At 36.9% G+C, this 7,604-nt stretch overlaps 1 pseudogene; it reads right to left on the bottom strand.

Annotated features, from left to right (window-relative positions):
• Window positions 1-3,482: 3,482 nt before the first annotated feature.
• Window positions 3,483-3,912, bottom strand: LOC119518222 (annotated as a pseudogene).
• Between the last annotated feature and the right edge of the window lie 3,692 nt (window positions 3,913-7,604).

Raw genomic sequence — 7,604 nt, 5'->3', positions numbered from 1 at the left:
AGACTCATTGTTGTTCCAGAAGGGGAAGAGAAGGGTAAAGGTCTAGAAAGTGTATTCAGAGAAATTGTTGGGGAAAACTTCCCCAACCTTCTACACAATATAAACACACAAAGCATAAATGCTCAGTAAACTCCAAGTAGAATAAATCCAAATAAACCCACTCCAAGGCATATTCTGATCAGACTGTCAAATACTGAAGAGAAGGAGCAAGTTCTGAAAGTGGCAAGAGAAAAGCAATTCACCACATACAAAGGAAACAACATAAGACTAAGTAATGACTACTCAGCAGCTACCATGGAGGTAAGAAGGCAGTGGCATGACATATTTAAAATTCTGAGAGACAAAAATTTCCAACCAAGAATACTTTATCCAGCAAAGCTCTCCTTCAAATTTGAGGGAGAGCTTAAATTTTTCACAGGCAAACAAATGCTGAGAGATTTTGCTAATAAAAGTCCTGCCCTACTTCAGATACTAAAGGGAGCCCTACCAACAGAGAAACAAAGAAAGGAGAGAGAGAGATGGAAAAATGTTCAGCATTAAAGAGATTTAATATTGGTTCATTAAAGGACATTAAGAGAGAGAGGGAAAAAATATATCTGACAAACATAAACCAAAGGATAGGATGGCTGATTCAAGAAATGCCTTCACAGTAATAACATTGAATATAAATGGATTAAACTCCCCAATTAAAAGATATAGATTGGCAAAATGGATCAAAAAATATGAACCATCAATATGTTGCATGCAAGAGACTCATCTTAGACACAGGGACACAAAGAAATTGAAAGCGAAAGGTTGGAAAAAAATATTTCATGCAAGCTACATCCAAAAGAAAGCAGGAGTAGCATTATTAATCTCAGATAAAATAGACTTTAAATGCAAGGATGTTATGAGAGACAAAGAAGGCCACTACATACTAATAAAAGAGGCAATTCAACAAGAAGAAACAACAATCATAAATGTTCATGCACCCAATCGTGGTGCCACAAAATACATGAGACAAACACTGGCAAAACTAAAGGATGCAGTGAATGTTTCCACAATAATTGTGGGAGACTTCAACACATCACTCTCTCCTATACATAGATCAACCAGACAGAAGACCAATAGGAAATTGAAAATCTAAACAATCTGATAAATGAATTTGATTTAACAGACATATATAGAACATCACATCTCAAATTACCAGGACACACATTCTTCTCTAGTGATCATGGAACTTTCTCCAGAATAGACCATATGCTGGGACATAAAACAAGCCTCAATAAATTAAAAAGAAAATGAAATTATTCAAAGCACATTTTCTGACCACAATGGAATACAATTAGAAGTCAATAAACATCAGAGACTTAGAAAATTCACAAACACCTGGAGGTTAGGCAACACACTCCTAAAATAAATGGTTTATGATGTGACTGTAGGGGAACTAGCAATGGAGAGTAGTGAGTGGGTAATGGTAGCACAATAAGAACAGATGGGCTATCATGGGTAAATTTGGAGTTCTGGGGATGCCTGGGAATGACTATGGTTTGTAATTTCTGGTGGGTATGGTGGGAACAGTTTCACAGAAATGTTGCTATATTAGGTTATTTTCTTGGGGTGGAGTGGGAGCATATTGGAAGTAAAGTAGTTGTTTTGGGTTGGGTGTCTTTTTCTTACTCCCTTGTTATGGTTTGTTTGAAATGCTTTTTTTATTGTATATCTTTTTAAAAAATTTTTTTTCTTTGATATAGTTAGTTAGAAAAAGAGTTAAGAGTTAATGACAATGCAATATATGATACTGGAGTGGATATAAGAATGGAGGAGAAAAGATCAAATGGGGCATAAGGAAAAATTGGAATATAGAATTTAAGCTTTATATCCTTATTAATTTTCTTGAATTAACTGCAGTTAAGTTAATGACATAAGTGAATATCCTTGTTCATAGGAAATGTACATGGAAGTGTTATGAGTTCAAGGAGTATGATATATGCAACCTGCTCTCAAATGTTCAGAAGATGATAAATGGGTAGATAGATAATTGACAGAAAGATAATAGATAAGTTGAAAGAAGAGAGAGGGGGAGGGAGGGAGGGAGAGAAAAAGGAAGGAAGGGAGGAAGAAAGGAAGGAAAGAAGGGAGGAAGGAAGGAGAAAGAAAGGTACTGCAAAGGTAGCAAAATGTAAAATTGGTAGATATGGATCTCTGGGGATGGGGGGTGTTGTAGTTCTCTATATGGGGTTTGTATTGTATTTGCAACTGTCCTATATGTTTGAAATTATTTCAAAATAAAAATTTTAAAAAAAGTATGAGTAAATGAAATTCTCTAAACAGAAAGGAATATATCAAAGAAGGAAACTTGGTATATAGGAAGAAAGGAAGAATATGTCAATATTTGAGAACAAAAGGTCCCACTAGCTCCATTATTTTCAGTCTTCAGCCACAAGTTTATGCCTTGCTTACTCTCAGTGTTCAACAAGATAAATGAATTAAGTTGAATTAAGATTAAAGAAGTATACTAAAAAGAAATGCAAAGGAAAATAAATATTTCTTACAAGCAGGTCATCCAGTTACCAATACACTTCAAATTAATTTACAGAGTTGTGACAGAACCATATGATATCAGTGAAAATCAACACAATAGTTAGAAACAAAAGTTCAATTTGGAAATACTAAGTCAGGCAAGTATGTGAAATTCAGAGTATGAAACAATGCAAGGCCTGGTAGTCAAATAAAGACACACCTCAGGTGAAGGTGGATTTGAAGATGCTGAAAAAAGCTATCTAAATTAGGAGCTGAAAGGGATGTCTTGGAAATCAGTGGACTGGTTCCCTTATTTTATAAATGAGGAAAGTGAACAGACATGAATTGGTGAAGCTCACACAGCTAGTGCTCTTTGCAACCACACATATCTAAAATAAATAGGGTGATAAATATCCAGAACATATTAAGCCCATTGTTTTAAATAAAACATTTCATTAAGCCCACTGATTTAAACAAAGTATTTCTAGACTGATAGAAGGGGTAGAGGTGAAGTTGTTAATACAGCAGCATGTTTCACAAATATTTGACAAACAATCAAGTTTTCATACAATTTTTTGATGCATAGCAAAATGTACTAGCTTTAAAAAATGTGAACTCTTCAGCTTTATCCTATATTTTTTTGCCTCATCTTTCAAAACTGAGTACTAGGTATTTTTAACCTAAGTATTGTTACATGTATGTACATTTTAATTGCACATTTTAGGAAGAAACAAAATCCATGACATTTCAGTAACTCATAGTGTATTTATAAAATGAAAAATACTCATCAAAATACACTTTTCACTGAGAAAAATAAATAAAACAAATGGATCTACACAAAGTAAAAATTAACTTCGGTAGACTTCAGTGTGGTACACAGTCCATATCAAACACATTTGCCCTTATTCCCCCAGAGCTGTTCATCTTCTGGATTTTTAAAATATTTTAAATTGCGATTTTATTATGCTGACATTTATTTTTCATTCCACATCATCTTCAGCCAAACTCTGAGCACTTACAATTCCCTGACTAATTGTTGGGAGCTTAGTCAGAAGCACCTGGAACACTGGTTGTGGAAGAGTTTACTTGCAATAATTGTTGCGGCTGTCCACACACAGCAATTGCATTTGTCAAATGGTCCACACCCTTCTCATATTCCCCTTGGGATAGTAACTCTTCACCATGCTGTATTTCTTCAAGGAAAAATTTCTGAACAGCTTCAGCATCTTTAAGTTCATGTAACTTGAAAACCCCAGCTCTCTCCTTGGCAAGTTTCTGTTTCTTTCTTTGCTCTCACAGCCTGTTCTTGAAATTGGGGTCACTCCATCTCTTGTGGTTGAAGTAAATGCAGTACCCAATGAAAAGAACCCTACATACCCTGGTGGTGATGGTACTATTCTGACCAACCATTTTCTCCCAACTGCCTAGTGTGGAGGGCGACAGTGGCGGTGGCAGCCCGCGAGGGAGCCATTAGCCACCAACCCTCAGGGGGGATGGTGTAGCTCCCATGGAGCCTCTTTTGTTGCTCAGATATGGCCAATCTCTCTAAAACAACTCTGCAGGTAAACTCACTGCACTCCCCTCCCCCCTACATGAGGCATGACTCCTAGGGGTGTAAATCTCACAGCAATGTGGGCATGACTCCTGGGGATGAGCCTGGACCCAGCAACATGGGGTTAGAAAGCCTTCTTGACCAAAAGGGGGAAGAGAAATGAAACAAAATACAGTTTCAGTGACTGAGAGATTTTAAATGTAGTTGAGAGGTCATTCTGGTAGTTATTTATATGCATTATATATATACATATATATGTATATGCATATATGTGTGTGTGTGTGTGTGTATGATCTTTTTAGTTTTTAGTGTATTGGAATAGCTAGTAGTACATACCTGAAACTGTATAACTGCAACCCAGTAGCCTTGATTCTTTAAGATGATTGTATATCTATAGCTTATACAGTGTGACTGTGTAAATGTGAAAACCTTGTAACTGACACTCCCTTTATAGAGTGTATGGAGATATGAGTAGAAAAATGGGGACAAATATTAAATGAATAGTAGGTGGGGATGGAGGGGTTGGATTGTAATGTAGTTTGGTTCAAAAGATGTGCAATGAAGCCAAATGGCAGGCAACAATAAAAAGTTTATTGAGAGAAGCCCCAGGATGGCCCCAACCAGCAGAAAGGGACTGCTTGGAGGGAAAACTGCATAGTCAGGTAGTGGGATTTCTTTTTTATAGGGTTTTCTGCCAATCAGGGGGTTACACAGGGTGTTGGAAATGTTCGGTATGTCACTTTGGCTAACAGGAGATTACACATAGCTTATCTTGTAACTTTGGCAATGCCTGGTTTGTATATTTAAACAGGGGAGGGAGGGAGGGAGGGAGCAATGATGTGGCATGGGAAATGCGGGAAAGAAAAGAGGGTCAATGATGGGTCTGATCAAAGGAAGTGGCACTAAGTGGGGAAGGGAAGGGGCAGCAATGTGAGGCATGGTCTGATTTGCAGCCTGGCTTTACAAAAGAAGAAAATGGGGGAGGGGCCCAGGGCCCAGATCTAACAGAGACGTTTTGGGTTTTGTTTTTTACTTGTATTTTTATTCTTATTTTAATTTTGGGAGAGTTATGAAAATGTTCAAAAATTTTTGTGATGAATGCATAACAAAATTATTATGATAGTAATGTAAACGATTGTACACTGTAGATTGTGTGATATGTGAATATATCTCAATAAAACTGAATTTTAGAATGTACTTCCAATGAGGCCTTAGACATAAATGATGAATGTGTTATTGGCAACTGGAAGAAAGGTGATCCTTGTTTTAAATTGGCAGAGAATTTGGCAAAACTGAGTATTGCTATTGGATATAAGCGAGAATTTAACAGTGACAAGCTGTGATACTTCACCAAAATGATTTCAAAATTAAATGTGGAAAATGCAGCTTTTCTTCCCCTTGCAGCATATAGTGAAATGCAAGAGGAAAAGTATAAACTGAGAACTGAAATCTTGGGTTCAAAGAAATCAGAAATTGATGGTCTAGAAAATTCAAGACTTCCAGAAATTGAGACCTCAGAGGCTAGTGCTTCATGTGAGGATTTAACCAAACATAGAAACAGTCACTCATGTCAGGACAAGCCAGGCTTGGAGATGCAGTTATCCAGGAAGGATTTGTGGAAAGATTTCCCCTGATTGAGGTTGAAGTCTTGGTCAAAAATCCCCCCTGATTGAAGTCTTGGTCAGAGGCTGTACATATACTCTATATTTTAGATTGGAAGGAACTTTCTGATCTCATATCCAGTTGCACCTGGAAGAGGAAGGAGTTCCCAGGCATGGTAATGTATCAATTTATTTTTACTTAAGTGCTCCTTTAGTAAATATGTGTTGAATTTGAATTCTTGTTGAGTGCTCTTTACTTTTTCTGTCCCTGTACTCTTATTTGAGTGAGAGATTGCTTGAAGAAGTTCAGAGTGAATCATGACCTGATAAGGCTCAGGCCTTTACTAACAGAGATCACAGTTTTGAGTTGCAAAGAGATGAAACCATGACACTACTTTGTGTATTGGAAGCAGATAATTGTTCTGAGTTTCACAGATCCACAGCCAGAGGAGAATTTTGCCTTAGGCAAACCATGCTTATAACTGATTTTGAAGAAACTTTGTACTTAATATTGTTACTGAAATGATTTAAAGCTTTTGTGTATTGTGATAGAATGAGTGTATTTTGTATATGGAAAAGACATGTCTTTTTGGGGTCCAGAGTGTGGAGTGTGCTGTTTTGAATCTGTTAGGTACCCCAGAAAAGCCTATATGCTTTTAATCCAATCTTGTGGGGGCAGACCTATTGTGGGTGGGGCCTTTTGATTAGGTTGTTTCCATGGAGATATGACCCCTGCCCATTCAATTTAGGTATTAGTCCCATTGTTGGGGTCCTCTATGAGAGGATAAAAGGCAAAGACATTTTGGAAAGCACTGAGAGAAGCTAAGAGAGACAGAATCCCAGAGACCCTTTGGAGAAAGTAATTTTGAAACCAGAACCCAGGAGAAGAAGGACCAGCAGACATCACCATGTGTCTTCCCATGTGACAGAGGAACTATGGATTCCATCTGCCTTCCTCAGAGAAAGTATCTACCTCTTGATCTTGATGCCTTAACTTGGACATTTTCATGTCTTTAGAACTGTAAATTTGCAACACAATAAATACCCATTTTAAAAGCCAAGCTATTTCTGGCATATTGCGTTCTAGCAGCTTTAGCAAACCAAAAAAGGGATCCTGGTTCATTCTTTGGTTATGGATATCCCATTCTCCCAGCACCATTTGTTGAAGAGGTTGTTCTGTCCCAGCTGAGTGGACATGGCCACCTTTTCAAAAATCAATTGGCCATAGATGAGAGGGCATATTTCTGAACTCTCAGTTTGATTCCATTTGTTGGCATATATGTCCTTGTGCCAGTACCATGCTTTTTTGATGAATGTAGCTTTGTAATATGCTTTAAAGTCAGTAAATCTAAGTCCTCCAATTCCATTCTTCTTTCTCAAGAATATTTTGGCTATTTGGGGCACTTTTCCTTTCCAAATAAATTTAATTATTGGACATTTTCATGTCTTTAGAACTGTAAATTTGCAACCCAATAAATACTCATTTTAAAAGCCAAGCTATTTCTAGCATATTGCATGCTAGCAGCTTTATCAAACCAAAAGGCAAAGACATTTTGGAAAGCACTGAGAGAAGCTAAGAGAGACAGAAACCCAGAGACCCTTTGGAGAAAGTAATTGTATTATTTCTGCAAAGTAAGCTGTTGGGATTTGGGTTGGTATTGTGTTGAATCTGTAAATGATTTGGGTAGAATTGACAAATTAACCATATTTAGTCTTCCAATCCATGAATAATCATATGTACCTCCACCTCTTTAGGTATTCTTTGATTTCTTTTAGAAATGTTTTGCAGGTTTTTTTTTGTATAGGCCTTTTACATCCTTGATTAAATTTATTCATAGATATTTGATTCTTTAAGGTGCTGTTGTAAATGGAATTTTTTCCTTGATTTCCTCACCAGATTGCTCCTTACTGGTGTATAGAAACACTACTGATTTTTACATGTCAATTGT

Source organism: Choloepus didactylus, chromosome 2 (assembly GCF_015220235.1).
Source record: "Choloepus didactylus isolate mChoDid1 chromosome 2, mChoDid1.pri, whole genome shotgun sequence".
NCBI classification, from domain to species: Eukaryota; Metazoa; Chordata; class Mammalia; order Pilosa; family Megalonychidae; genus Choloepus; species Choloepus didactylus.
Note: the sequence above shows the minus strand (reverse complement) of the source record. Positions and strands in the feature narration are given on the sequence as shown.